This window comes from Varroa jacobsoni, unplaced genomic scaffold (genome assembly GCF_002532875.2).
Source record: "Varroa jacobsoni isolate VJ856 unplaced genomic scaffold, vjacob_1.0 scaffold_1203, whole genome shotgun sequence".
Taxonomy (NCBI): Eukaryota; Metazoa; Arthropoda; class Arachnida; order Mesostigmata; family Varroidae; genus Varroa; species Varroa jacobsoni.
Window position 1 is genome coordinate 346,304 of NW_019214105.1, and position 15,970 is coordinate 362,273.

Below are 15,970 nucleotides of genomic sequence, written 5' to 3' on the forward strand. Positions count from 1 at the left end.
CCAAGACGCTCTGTATATACATAAACTGGATTTATCAACTACGAATATGTTTTGTTCTATCGAGGAAGACGTTTCCGATAGGCTGAGCTTATAGATGATTCGATAACGTAGGTACAGTATTAAGGTGACCAATCGAACCGTAATAAAATCGAATTATAAACGTCGGAGCGACTATCCGAACAGTGACTTAAAAAGTGCACGACATCTACCGTAGCATAAGCGTCTCTGGAATAATTTCGAAATTACTACTTATCGTTCGAATCGGATACGCTAATAGACCTCTACCTCAGAGCACCTATTTTATTAAATGTGCCAAGTCCTTTTTGGATATCATTTATTGATATTGACAAACTTGTTTCTATTGTTGTCGTCATCATAAGCGGGTGTAAACGATTTTCGAAACGAAATTTTCGAACGAAAGATAAATCGTCATTTGACTCTCTCCTAATTAGGCCATACGTATAATCAAGATTTGTGTTCTTTTAATTTCAGTTTGATATCAAAACGTCAACGTGAGAAGCGTTATCTAACGTTGCTTCAAAGAAATGGAACAGTATCAACAAACTCCTAGATAACACCCATTTGGAAATATGCTTATTATTGTGGACAACAAAAAAAACAAACAAACAAACAAACAAACAAACAAAACAAGTGCTTTTCGTAACTCAATAATTAACCTACCACCAAAGGTTTATTTGATCGTGTATTGCTGTCATTTTATCGAACTTTTTCATCCTACTGATCTTCAACATATCGATTAAAATATATCATTTAATGGTTTTTAACCAACGGTTATACAAAAAGTGTCCGTAGATGTTGGATTTTTGTATATGGTTCTATGGCATTTCTGAAGTATATGTTTTCAGTAAGATGCGTTATACGGGGGTACGAAGAGGCTGTTAAAAGAGTTTATTCGATCAGATGTGTGAGATAGCCCGCTTTTTGGTAATGACAATTCTCTGGAGTTGGATGTCTATTCCTTCACGTGAAAGTCCATTATTTTTGTGAAATGTTAATGGCAGTGACTTGTTTGCACTGAGCAAAACATTGACGCTTTAGGAAATCCGATCGCGGCTGGTCGTGCTAGATATCCATATGTCTATATATATATATATGATTTTTTTTTACTTTTATAGAGAGCCTCCTCCCTCTGTTCCTTCCACTTTAGGGGGATATTAAACGAATAATACCATAGTTATTCTAAATAATAATTATTATAAAGAAAAATGAGTTATTTCATTAGTGGCATAAAATCGACTCATAACACTTTATATTGGGCACCTGATATTTAACAGTGTATCATGCGTTATCCATAAAAATAGCCCTGTCTGCTCAAAATTTTAGAATTTCTATTTTGACATTGCAAAGCCTTTTCTTTGTACGAGGTTCTAAGTAAGGCTCAATCGTCTATAAAAGCTGCCAGCTGAAAGAGCAGTACCTGTCTACGTTTTGATCGAATGCATACGGAAAGAGGATACTTTTACAGAATGAATCTTGAAAAGGGTTCACAAATAAATCAGCTAACATCTATACATGATTGCCACTTTTCTTCTAGTGGGTACCGCGGTTCATTTTCACCGCTTCGCCTTCGCTAAGTCCACTTATCTGCAGGACGAGAGCAGAAAGCGATGACGGAAGTATCGCGAATTTGCGCCATTTTGTCCCCTTTGTCAGCCCCCCATATAAGTATAATAGGCTTATTGATGCTCTATGTGTTTACAAACGCGCATAGTGCTTACATGAAACTCGGCCATATGCACGCCAGGAAAATATCGAGGATACCATCTCTGTTTACTTACTATTCCCCTGTAGTAGTGAACGGCTCCTATATATAATAACCCTAAACTGTTTCTACAAATTCCGACAATTCAAGCTTAAGAGATAATCTAAGATTTGAAACCATTCTTTATAAATATTACAGTTAAAGCATGAAAAGCTTGGAATCGTTCCGCCTATCGAGGCTGATAACAAGAAACTTTAGATTTTTCTGTCGTTACATCTCCGTGTAAATAACAGAAACCTATAATGTACAGGGACGAACCGCAGAATGCATTTCGTGCGTTTTTTACACTGTGGAGACAAATCACAAATAAGTAGTTTACATTATTTATTATTAATTTGCGAGCTCAAGACCGCCTGGATCTATATGTGTCCAACTAAATTAGAACAAGAGACTATGCGGTTTCCAATCTTCTCCACCGCTACCGCCTATACTGCCAACGAATCCCGTTTTTTCGTTTTTTTTTTTAGCGTTGAGTGAATTAACCAAGCATGTCGTGTAATGTTTATCACGATCAGTAAATTTAATGGTAATCTTTAATCTACAAGTGTAAGTCTACTCTATTCTAAGCCAAACTCATTTTCGGTACACGTGTGGATAATAGAACGAGACGAAAAAAGTATCAGTTTAATTGATGAAGGATCAAAAGCTACTTCGGTGATATGATGAAATTTTTACGTTGGCTTTAGATACGTAGACAAAACACATTCGTGAAGTGAAATAAAAGGCCATTGTCACTGTAGTGGTTAGTAGGCAGTTTTGCAATGGTGCGTTTAAGCACATCGTGATGGTCTCGTTTCTGGCCTACAAAATGTAAAGGGTAATCCTATATAAGACGCAGCTAGGGCTTACTACGTGGTACAATCTGCCACTGTAAATATAGCGTTTCGCCTAGAGTTGTTAGGCTATTGGAGAACAAATAGGTTGTATACTGCGAGTGGTTAAGTACTAGTGGAGTCGACGAAAGGACGGGAATTTCGCTGGTGTCCTCGGGGAAAGCACCCTAATAAATACTGCATTCAAATAACAGCTTCTCTACTACCTAGGTACCCGTCGATGTACGCAGAGATAAATACTGGAACGGTATCTCCGCTTGGACGACGAGTCCGGAATTGTATATTTTTATACAATAAAAATAGAGCAGATTCGTTTCGAGGGTTTGAAAATTGAATTTCTATAGTGTACAAAGCAGCCTTGTAGCGTTCTGCTTCACTTTGCCGTCTGGTCCTTTTTACAACGAATAACTGATATTGAATTTGACGTAACAGCTATTTGTTTCTCTTAAGCACTTATTATACAAGTTTTACCAAATACGTCCGCACGTTTTCTCGTTGCCCGGTGCGGATCACATATTAGGTGTCTGATAGGAACTAAGTGAAAGTCTTTAGAGGAATGTCGTTGATACAGGTTAATAAAAGTCGAGCCTATAGGGAGAAAGCACGGAGCGTATTTCAGCAAATGGAGACACTGCAGATGGCTTCCTTTATGGCAGATTCCTATGGAGGCGGCAAATGTCGACGACAAGGAAAAGTTATAACGCAAAGAGAAACGAACGAGAAAGTCAAAAATGCAGTCGACCTTGCCGTATCTGATGGTGGCTCTTCATTTGGTCACAGAATGCATTTCCCACAGCCAGTGGGGTGAAATTATGACATTTTACTTGGGCAGAGGTGGCTGAGGGTGGAAAGGACTTTACGAAAGCATTGGTTTGTCAGAAGTATGACACGTGAAGAATAGCGCTTAGCGGAAAAAAATTCATGCTGTATGTCGACGTAAGAGTATTTGAATGTATTTCTCAGTGAAGTGGGACGCATACTTGGAAATGCAAAAAATTCCGTCTGTTTGATGATGGGAGAGACATTCAATAAAACTCGAAGGAGTTTCGGCAAAAAAAAACACTTCAACCTAAAGAATCTTGGCAGATAGTAAGTTCTCTAACCATCTCTAACAAGGTATTGAAATTTCAGACAAGATAGTAAGGGTCGCTTTCTCATTTAGCAGATATATAGTGCTGTCATTCTCAGGTAGCTAGCAATCCTTGACCAACAAAAATAGATCATAGAACAAATATATACATACTTACTCCAACCTTGTTTCTACACATCTTGCATCTGCTTATGTGAGGTATTCATTACATGGCGAATTTGGCTTTTTACAGCTTGAAGAAATGTTAGGCTGTTACGAGGAAATCCGGCATACCTTGATTTTCGAGAATAAATAACTTTTAAATTAATTTGGCCAAAAATGATGGTTTTTAATATATGTTGAGGGCACCTTTCTCCATATTTTAGATCGTCGTCTCGACGCTCTGGCGGCTTCTATAGCCATATATCCGTCTCTCAAGTTCCCATATATAACCTGTGGCCTCTCGAAATAAATTCATAATGAGATATGTTTCCCTACTAATTATATTTCTTAGAGAACGGGAAGGCTCGTATCTACATAGACTTACACCGAGTGGGTACGCGAGTTGAAGCTTATATTGATTAGTTTCTTGTTCTAAAACAACATAACATGGCGATGAGGTCTGGCATTGTCATCGAGTAAGCAGACTCTTACTACTCTACTTTCGATCGACGTGCCAACGGTTCATAAGCTGGAGAAATTTAAATTAACGGGCTGCATTTATTGTTTAATTTTCAGCGAGTATCTTATAGCAGCAGATGTTCCTGATACCCATTGCAGGTACTACCATCATCTTGCGTACGAACTTACTCGACACTTCTACCGAACTTCATTTCCCTTCAGGGCAACACCATTCCCTCCATGGAGCGCTTTTCGCCTGTAGGAATTGAATTTTGGCTTTTTTATGGCAACTGTACGCTTTAAACGAACTTTTTGTTTGACTAAAGTTTCGCAAATCGTACGCTGACTACACCACACGCATTTCCAACCGGCCTGGAATCAATTCACAAGGTCTTTTTTTTCACTGTGTTTACGTATTTTCAGTATTTAAGCTGAAATTCTGTAACATGTTACATGTGAGATATCAGTTTGGCCGACAAAGTCCTTAGACTCCTAGCTCCGCGTCCGTGAAAAGCCTCCCCGATTACCGCACACATTGTTGTACTTTGGGTCCGTTCTGGCGTCTAATGCCTTGCCTATTGTCTTCACCAATCTTCGATGAACTCCTGTAGCGCTATGGCTTTCACGAAACAAAAACTTGACACCTAAGTGTTGATTTTCGAGAAAAAAAAATATGTTTTTTCCTTTGAACTCATTCTTATTGGAGTAACTTCAACTGATTTTCATTCCCACGTTTCTAGAAAATTGGAGCATCTACCAGTCAGATTTTATCTGCACGAAGTTTAAGCTATTCAGTTTAAAAGTCTATCGAATTGCATTTTAAGACCCTATGTGCACAATATATTTGCTAGCGAGCGATCTACATAAAAAGGTATCAGTAGCTTTCTTATCTCTTTGAGAGCTCTGCCACCTGTATTTCTCTGCACCGTACGCCTGCATTAATTAACAACAGGGCTGCCCATAGATCTACCTCTATTGCCTCTATTTCTTGTCGTAAATAAATTGAAAACTCTCATTTCGATAGCCCCTTCATTCCTTTACCCTAAGCGGCACTTTCCGCCTCGTCACTAAACGAGAAACGGAGAGCCTATTGAAGGCGAGCCCAAATGAAAGATTCGTCTTTCTGTATGACCAACCCAAGGCAATTGAAGATCGACGTCTGGCGAATCCTGAACTGGAAGCTCCCGTAGCAGAAGAGATCTCGCCTGTTTTTTTTTCGCGATTCCACCTGTGCCCGTTCTTTCGCTTAATAGACGGTCGTTGTCTAGATTAATGCCTTTCTTTTTTGAGGGCGTTCGCGCCGAAGCACCTTGCCTGATTTTGGCTCAGACTGTCAAAGAACAAGCCCATATTCCCCTGGTGCTTCCATGTACGTTCGTACAATATGTCGCGTGCAGTCTACTTTAGTCCCCTACAGCCTATCCTACGGTTATCCTGTTTACGGTGGCTATGTCTTTTCGCCGTCAATTTCCATCACTCGCTACTAGCCGCCCTTCCACTGCAGCATCCATCATGTCCCAACTCTAGGTAAAAAATAGGTAGAGTGAGCAAGCGATCTAAAATATCCGCATATTTCTGGTTGGTTTTTTAGTTCTTCTCTAAACCACCGGCAGACATAGCAGTCCCCGAAGATACATTGAGCATGATGATAAAGTAATTCGTCGGAGCTAACAGCTAGTGCACGTTCTGACCCGCACAGATCGGCTGATTGGCTAAGTGATATATTGTACAAGAATACCACACACAAATATACGAACGTACCTCAGAACAACGGCCCAGCTCTTTTCGGCGTCCTCATTCGCTATCCGACACAGTTATGATTAGCGAAGTTAGTTTAATGGTAAGCTCTGCTTGTTTATCGTTGTGATAAAGGACAGTTTTTCAAAGCCCTTCATCTTGTTTTTCTTCGATATATGTTGATCCGATGCGTTCTGCTGGTAGAGTTTCTAGTTCGCACTAACATTACGCGTTAGCCCGAACTCTGCACATGCTAATGATAAAGATGATTTTGTGCTTTATTGGAATTTTTGACTTTGGTTGCGATATGTCCTTTTCTATGAATATCCCTGATAAAACTACAGCCACAACCGTCGCTTGTAAACGCCCACAAACTACTCTTATGAGCAGTGATTTTTGCAAACAGAACCTCATCACCTACTGATTGGCCTGTGAAATAATAGAATTTAACCATGAAGTCATCGTTTTTCTTCAGACGTTTGCCGGCCAGAAATTAAACTTTTCCCTGTTTATTGTAAGTCGTACAATTCACGAACTAATCTACTAACAATGTTTTACCATTTTATTTAATAATTTATAGTCGCGAAACCTGTAGTTTTGTTTTTGACAAACTGCGTAAACCTGTCATCTATAATAACGCCATTACAATCTACTCGCACGGAGTCACCTAGGTTCACTTTGCTTCCTCAGGCCTGCGAACTATCCTATTTAATTCATTTGCTTTCCACAACACTGAGCCACCTTCCAGGTCGCATCCAAAAAAGTGAACCATTTTGACACTTGATAATGGTGCCCTGCAGCATTATGTTACCTTGTCGAGTTCATAGCGATATAGCTTAACCGCCGATATACATCATTGGGCAATCTGCCCCGAATATCACTTGAACCTGTCTGCGTTACCGATGTGTGGTGAGGATGAGCTCTGTCTGATGGCTGGTCATCGATAAGAGCCGAAAGCACGCTACTGTGCTTCACCGTTCATGTCTGGATAAATTTAACGAGGGTAACAATTGATGCCGGCCACGTTGACTCAGTGTGTGAGACCAAATCGTGTCGATTCGCCTACACAGATCTAGGCGACAATATAAACGTATGTAAGCAAGTAGGTAAAGATAACGATTGCCACCAAAGGTTTGGCTAAACAAAAACCTACTTAAGTTCACTGAAGTTCTATAACCATTTAAGTTCCTAACAAGGGTCTATTACATCTCAGTCGTTACGCTTTGCGGTTGGAACGCTTACGAATGCGGGGAACATGGCTAAAAACATAATATCAACACTTCGTTTTATACTTACCAAAAGCGATAGTGTGTCCTTTACGGTAACGTTAAATAAAATAACTAATCTATTTTCTTTTTAAGACCATCCGAAATGACGCAGATCCAGCGTAGCGGTCGATCGTAAATGTCAACGGGCCGGACACTAGTGAGAAAATTTTCTATGTAACGGTTAAGATATGAATTCAAAGAAACATTCTAATCAAAGAAACAAGCTAATCTTCAATAGGGACTTCATTTTGTATTTTGTGAACATTCTGCTTGGCAGATGCGGTTAAAGTGAGACTTCAAAGATTGCCTGAACTAGTAATACTTCTGACCATTTTTATCGCCACATTTCATACGCGTAAACAGATGTTTATAAATATGTGGCAACGAGGAGCCAAATAGAGGAAGCGGCAGTCAGCATTTGTGTATGTAAATGTACACGGAGCCAGTAATATTTATCAAACTATAGAGGAACTGTTCAACTAATCTCGTTTCCAGATGAAAATGAACATTAGCCGAAGTTTAAGTGCTTGCCGAGCGTAACTAACCCTCATCCGTTTTAGGAGAAGTTTTTAGATGCGGAAAAAACCATCAACGCAGGTGGAAAGATACGAACCAGAGAGTGAAACACAAATAAGGATAGACTTCAGAGGCGAATATTGTAGGACAATTACTTGAATTTAAATAGATAGTTTCGCACTCAAGTTTAGTGACTGAGTATACATACGTTCCTTATTCAGGAATTAACAGTATCAAGTTATGAGATTTGTTGAGTTAAACAACTGCTATAATAAAATTTTTTACACAATGAGTAGTCTGCATTGAAAATCTTCATGATCTGTCAACGTCTGCAATGCGCTAGGTCGCATCCATCATGCTTTCCAACCACATAAATTGTTACCTGAAAAGTAAAAAGTGTGATATATATATATATGGTAAACCAGTAAGTTTAAGTTCGCTCAATTAGGCTGAGATACCAAATATAATAACTAAATATGATTCAGCACTATTTGAACATTTCATGTCTACTTGAAACAACCATATTTCGTACAACACGCAGGCCCGGCAAGCTAAATCCAATTGAACTGAACTAGACAAATTATTTATTCTGTTGTCAACATTTACTTTAATAAATTAGACAACGTCCAAATGACAGCTGCTCCTGCGATTAGATTTAGTAAATACACAATATTATGTAAAATTAATAGGTTTAATCATCTGCCGTGGGACAGATTAACCGAATCACTCCAAAATAGAATATGAGTTGGCTTTTTTTTTTTTGCTGATTCGGGCTCGAAACAATGGATATATCCGAAAATGTTGTGCTTTTTGACTCATGTAACTCTATTGCATGTTTGGACGAATCATCTGAAACGTCGGAAGAAAATGTGTGATCGATGGGGGTAATATAAGTCTGATGATTTCCAAATTCACGAACTTAAGCCTAGTCATACAATCATGCGAAACGATATTAATAATCTCGGTGGAAGCGTATTCAGGCTCGCCGCAGCTCTGACGAAACCCATTGCAGTTCTTTAATCCGATTCGGTAAACCCATTGCGCTGTCGCCAAGTTACCTTCACCGACATTAACTAGCCTGTTTCAGTAATTTTATCACGTTTTTTAGGTGAGTCCGTCTATAGTGTTCTTGTAACTCTTCAGTAGTTGTTGCATTGCAGCCGTATTTTCTTGGGAACGTTCCATTGTTTCAAGGGTGAAATAAGTCTTAGCTTTGAAACTTTCATGTAAGTATTAGACTCTTCGAAAATACATCCAAGTAAGCAATTTATTCTGGGGTTGTTTCGGCAGCTTTTCGATCCTTGTGAACTTCGGGCTAGACCTGCCTATTTACGTGGTCCAAATTCAACAAAAAAAAAAAGCATTGTAGCCTGGAAAAACAGGCTTTCCTAGGTTATAAAATACTTGGATGTAAGCAAGCCACCTACTGACAAGGGAAGTCGTGTAAAAGATGACTTCCCGTTTAATGCGCCAACCTAGATATGGACCAACGGATTCGTAAAAAAAAAACTTTCGAGTCAGCTCTTGAGACTCGAGTGGGTTCGATGTCGCTAATTAGGTGTAGCTTTGGGCTACAGGATACGTAGTGTGGAGTCAGTATTGGCATTTTCTGTGGCTCATGCCTTGTTCATTTCTATTATCGTCAAACATTTGTAGGTTCGATAAAAGAAGACAATTCAAGCTTAACTTACGCTTACGAACACAAGCTCGACTCAAATAACGAAGCATTTAAAGGTAGAGACATCAGAATTGACCATCTTAGCTTTTAGATAGCCCCTGCGAAATGTGTTTACTTCTATTTGCCAGGTAAACAAAGTAGGTAACAGACTAGAAACATTACAATCGAAACCAGGGTAGATTTCCAACACGGTTAGCCTTAAGTAATCGCACCTAGATCTGCCAGGGGTGTTTAAAATTCCCTAATGAGACGACGGTTTTCTTACCAGTTTAGTGGGCTTGCAACCGGTAAGGTTTGACTGGGTCAACCTGTGGGATACGTTTTTTCGTCAAAAAATGCTTTGAAGAACACTTACATTCTAAGAAGCTTCCGAGGTGCTCCGCCCTTTTTGGACGATTTCCGCGAAGGACCAATGATGGCGACGGCTAGTTAAAAACCAGTCATATAGAAAGGAATTCGTACTTCGGGCGATACCAACCACATAAACATTGACCGTTCATTGCAATCTTTCTTATAAGTTGTCTTATAAATATGTATACATATATACCTTATATCAGTATAATAACAGGTGCATCATAAATATATGTAGCAATTTCCTTCTATTTTTTTCATAGCTTTTTGGTTCGCACTAAGTGATAATCGAGCTATGCATACTACAGACTTTTCCCTTTACAATATTAATAAACACGTTTGAACGTAGTTGACAAACGCTTTCGTATAGATGTTATTTATGCCTTACCTACCTTAACACCTGTTTGAATACACAATAGTACATATGCAATAGATGTACGGGTGCTAGAACTACTAACGGAAGAGCTCATAGCTCTGAAAGGATAGGGCCTTATTTTGTTGACCTGTACGGTCGCAATTCACCTTTGAAGATCGCACTGTGTAGAAAGATCTATAATTTTCACTGGTTTCCACGCGCTGAGTTGCTTCTAGCTACACGATGACAGTTGGCACCTTAAACCTTTTCCTCTAGCTAGTGGGTTATAAGATCATTTCCTAGTTAATCTGACTCAAGTTCGTCCTATTGAGTAAATTAATATCGAGCTTTTTAAAAAAATCTGAGGCTAACTTGAAAAATAGAGGTCATATTTTCATTGTTAATAGCAAATTTTGACTATAGCGTCAATCCAACACAATGTAAAGTGGCAATGTAAAACTGTACCATTGGTGCTAGTGTGCACCTACGGATTAGTTGAGGTGATAATAGATACCAATTGTAAAAACGTTTTTCGTTTATGTTATTACACCTGTCGTGTGATATACATTTGTCCCAAGTGAAGAAAACTTGTCAAATTGAGCCTTTGAAATTTTCTGTAAAGGTAAGCTATTGTTGCGTATTGCATAGGGTTGACCACCCTGTCGTAGTGTCCGTCAGAGCGGGCTTGCGCAAATCACTAATGTGTCAACTTCGAGAAGACATTTTAGACCACATTGTCACATACAGTGAATGTAATGTTTTCTAGAAGCGAATAAATGTTTTTTTTTTAGAAAATGCCCATCTTGGTAATAACTAATGGTAATGAACTATATGAACTGAATGGTAACATAATGGTAATGAACTATGGTTATGAACCGAGCACCAAATAGCTATCGTAAAAGATGGCCGCTATCGGTCATATCCTCTTCTTTTACATAGGGCTTTTAGTAGAAACGATCGTATAGATCGAGTAATATAGGCCAAATATTGCGAAGGCTGTGCATTGCCTATCCATTATACTATGAAGGTACTTTTCTTCGTTCGAGATATTCATCGTTTTAAAGAACAAACAGCTTGATGATTGGTCTCAAACACGGTCTCGAATAAGTTTCTGCATTCAGTTTTGAAGGTACTTACTCCTAGCTCAAAACTGCTGTCAGATCTATACGGCTATTCGTCCGTAACTAGAGATCTGTTAAAACAAGGTTCTAGTTCCTTCTATTTTACGTGGAATCCGCTAGGAGGCAAAATAACGCTATTCTGTGAAAGCTAGCTGGTGTTGCTGCAGTGTAAAAAAATATCTATGTCAACGTTGCAATCGACGTCTTACGAACGGTACGGAAGGGTCGCTGCACAAAGATCCTTTGGGACTTTTCTTGTATAACGTGTTTGTCCGCGTTTCCAAGGGTCCGGCGTTTGGTGATACGATACGATATGATATGACAAGATCACTTCTATTAGGATTGCGTGCGGTATAATTGTTCGGAGATCACGAAAGCACAACTCCGAGTATGTATGCATTGTACATTGTCAGCAATCTAAAATATGGGAACAAGTGCACGTAGAAGTTAGCTGAAAATGGATTTTCTTGGTAATCTTTGTTGGTAATTTTTCGTCTATTACAAACTATGCAGTGGTGACACGTGGTTATTTCAGATTTTCGAAAATCGTCGGAAAGTGTGCAAGTTATGTTTTCGAAACTAAATGAAGTGGTAGTTTTGAAAAATACAGATTTGTATCAAGAAAATGTCTAGTGGAAGGTTAACCGGTTCATGTTTTTGTACCGCTTTGTATCAGAAACAATAGTGAATATTTATAGTAGATTTACAGAATAGTAAGAAATGTGTATGAGAAATTCGTATCACAGATGTTGATATGACTAGTTGTTATGACAACGGTTAGTACATAGGTTTCATTTATTTGCTTTTGTCATGTAAATAAATGAAAGTAATAAAAATTCGAGAATTAACTAACCTTCCACATTTGAAAAATGGGATAGTCTTAACAGTCCCACACTCAGATACACATAAAACGAACAACCAATAGTTGCAGTGTTTATATCTCTTAGAACAATCCACCAAAACGGTTTTAAGCATTATTGCTCATTTTAACCTGCGTTATTTCCTCTTCTGAGGTGATTATGTGTTTTTAAGTAATTGCTCGAGCACTGAGCTACCCCCAGAAATGACAAGGTCTTAAGGGGTGTTTCGTTGAACGTAGCTTATTTGCTCGTACCCGTTTTTTAGACGGTTCAATGAATACAGTAACTCAACTCGTAAGCTTTTTATACAACCATTGCCATATGGGATATGATAAGACAAACGGATCCTTACAACCTGATAACATACAGATCTCGTAGCATTTTTATATTTAATTCAAATCGTCCACTTTATGAGAATAGATTGCATTGCTTTATGTTTGATCGGTGGGTCGATGATTTCATGAAATTTTTGTTCGTTGATAGGTCACTATACCTGGCGTTCGTAAAGCTCTGTTTCTAGACCACCCCATGCATGGCTGGTTATTCTACATCCTTTGTATGTTGAATGTTATTCAACTTACATGCACTGTTTTACGCCGGCTTACAGGTAACCATTGCTTAGTCTGCTGACTTAGCATCTTGCCAACCGATAGATCCAGGTCATAGGTTAGCGTGCCTTCAGTTTCCTCTAGCTTCTAGTTGGTTAAACCGTAAATAAAGCCGTCTAGCGCACAACTCTCAAGGGGTAAGGCGTTTGCCATAGCTTCTAGCGAACTTGTATGTACTGTCATGCAGCCTAGGCCCCGGGCATACCAAACAGAATAAGGGCGGCCACTCAGACGGCGTCAGAGCCCCTTCTCTCGGAACCATCTAGGCAATTGACCGACCGACAGGCTGAAACCGTCAAGGGCCCAGCATCGCACATCCAGGAGGGGCTAGGTATTCTTGCTCGGAAGCTTCGCGGTTACAAACAGATCTTTCGAGTTGAGGATAGAAACGGAACCATGCCTGTGTGCGTGCAAGACTGACTGTGGACCGTGGCTGTGTATATGTATGTGACAATTTACAAGGGTTTTGAGTTCCTACGGGAGCTGTTGTACTTTAACAATAGTTAGCAGAGTAGACAAAACAGACTTTGTTTCTTTACATCCCCAAATTGCCAGGTCAGCTAAAAAGGAGCTGGCACGCGTCTGTTTTGTCGTTAGCAAGTAATTCGTTTTGTCATTGGCAGGCAGCAAAGTAAACAAGGGAAAAAGCAGCCGGAAGAGAATCATCAAAGCCCTCGGCGCTCTGACTGAGCTCACTAGCTCCGACCGCGGCTGCAACGACATCAATGATAGCTGTTGTAGCATCTGCGAGAACTTTTGCTTAATTCGTCCACAACCGAATGAGCGAAAATAGCTTGTGTCGACGGAAATAGGTAGTGTGAGGAAATCGCGCTCTCCCTGCCGCCCTTACGCGAAACTGAACTACAAAGATGAGAGCCGATTCGTAAAAACACACGCTAACTTGGTTTGAAAGTGTACTCACGACATTCACTGAGCTACTGACCGACTGGCCGGTTCCCAAGAAGCACGATAGGCGCGTGCTGTCGACTGCACCCTGGAGGACTAAAGCACGCTTTAGGTGGACAAGAAGAAAACATACAGGTAACGGCCCTCAAAGAGAAAAATAAATATGTGGCTTGGTAAAACTTGTGCGATTTTGAGCTACGTTGCACGAGCGAGTGAATTAATAGGTGACAGCGTTACGCAAAATGACGGCATAAGTTGATGCGATCAAGAGATAAGATAGGGAACGTACAAAAAATCCAATTGGCTCTATTCCGTTAAAAGCAGAAGTCATGTTGCTGTAGACGTGGAGCGTTGGGTTTGTATTATACCTTTTTATGGAGCTCCCTCCCTCTGTGAGCATTTGTAATCCTAATATATATCATACACAAATCTTAAGCCAATTTTGAAGAAAATTTATTTGGGAAACTGCTTTGCCGGCAATTCTAGTCCCTCCAACGTCTCGTCGTTTCATTGCCCAAGAATGGTTGAACCCCCTAACGCCTAACTTAGATATAAAGCTTTGCTTGTACATTTTAATTGCATGTTTCACATATTAGATAATAAATTAAATTTTAAAAAATGGATAAAGAAATATGATTACATAACTGTGATAGCGTTCCAGCTATGGACGTCACTCGTTCATCGCGGGCTTTTTATATAAACATATATGAGGTATATTTATTTCCCAAGTTACTACAGTAATACAAATAGGCAGTGTGAAATTTTTCTGTTTGAGCTTACAACAACGAGTTTGAAACAGGAACTCTATTGAGACCTTGACTTTGATGATGGTCTTCTTCTCTTCGTATGATGGCAAGCACTAGCTTATCTATTTCGAACATTTGGAGGCCGTTCAAAAGGCAAAATTTACGCATATATTTCAAATAATGGACAAAGCCACACGTGCATGACACGCTCAGTCTAGGAAACGCTACCTATTGACGGAGTTCTGAAAATCGCTCGTTCGCTGATGAGTGAGACAGGCTGGAAGTCGCCCATAAATAACGCGGATCGTCCCACGAGGCCATACTGGGTCTTTTAAAAGCATATCACGGAGCTTCAAACATCAAAGGGGAGCTTAGTTGCTGGCAACGAGAAATTTCAGTTAAATGTTCAAAGCTCCCTTCCCTTAACTATCCTTTTGTGCAGACTGCAGAATTTACTAATAGTGAAAAGGGAACTAATTATAATTTTAAATATCGACGTTTCACCCCCACGGTTCAAATAGCTCCTGCTTCTTGGAATAGCTTAATGCTATGACAAATGGTAGTGAAGCACTCATAACCCTTACGCGTCTCTCGTTTCTGACGGGGTGAATTTTATGGCAAAACATGTGTCCGCTGTACGATCATCAACCATTTTTTAATCGAGTGACTTTTATAAAATTACATGACGTGGTCCTTAAGGTACCGCTTTATAACTTTATTAACAGACATATATCTAATTGGGCAAACTGTTTCATTACACAAGTTGGTGTGAAGGGGATCGCTAAGCAGAAATTTGCAACCATCCTAAGATCCCAAAAATCGTAAAAACTAACCTTATACAACGGTGTACTCTCAACTGCGCCTCAAAAACACCTCTCCAGAGTTTTTCATGCAGGCAGCGATCGAAATGTAACCCAGGGTCGTAAAAGGACAAACAGCAGTAACTGGTCTGTTGGGCCAAGATATTTCACTACTATTTCTATTGAAGTAACGCAACCGCCTCCCACCATGTACGAAGTATATTTCTCATAACGTATTATTTCAATAACGATCTACATAGCGAGACGAACCTATTCAACATGCACAGCATCCCAAATACGGTCCCAAACGGTCTACGCTCAAGCAGTGTCGATAGTGGAAAAGATAATGTTTTGACTACAAAATCATCCTAGCATTTAGAGATACTCACTTAATGGAGGTTGATTTTGTTGCGCCTGTTTGTATATTTGTGTATTTGTCTATTGTAGCACATGGGGCTAGTCGTCACATCAGTAGATCGTAGCAGTGGCATGACCCAGTTTACGGTAATGATTACTGGACGATGACTGTGACGACTATGTCCTACTAGCGGCCAAGTCTTTATAGAAAAGATGCATCAGACATCTTTTCTATAAAGACTTGGCCTGAATCCCACAAAAAATACTATACTATGTCCGATTCAATTACGATCTTGGATCAATTCTCAATAACTAGGTACACACCAAGTAACCTACAAACATACTGTACACTTGACTACAA

At 39.5% G+C, this 15,970-nt stretch overlaps 1 long non-coding RNA gene across 1 annotated transcript in view; it reads left to right on the plus strand.

The window, feature by feature from the left end:
• LOC111267620 (uncharacterized) overlaps window positions 1-15,970 on the plus strand; it is a 53,343-nt gene that overhangs the window by 26,541 nt on the left and 10,832 nt on the right. The window lies entirely within an intron of this gene.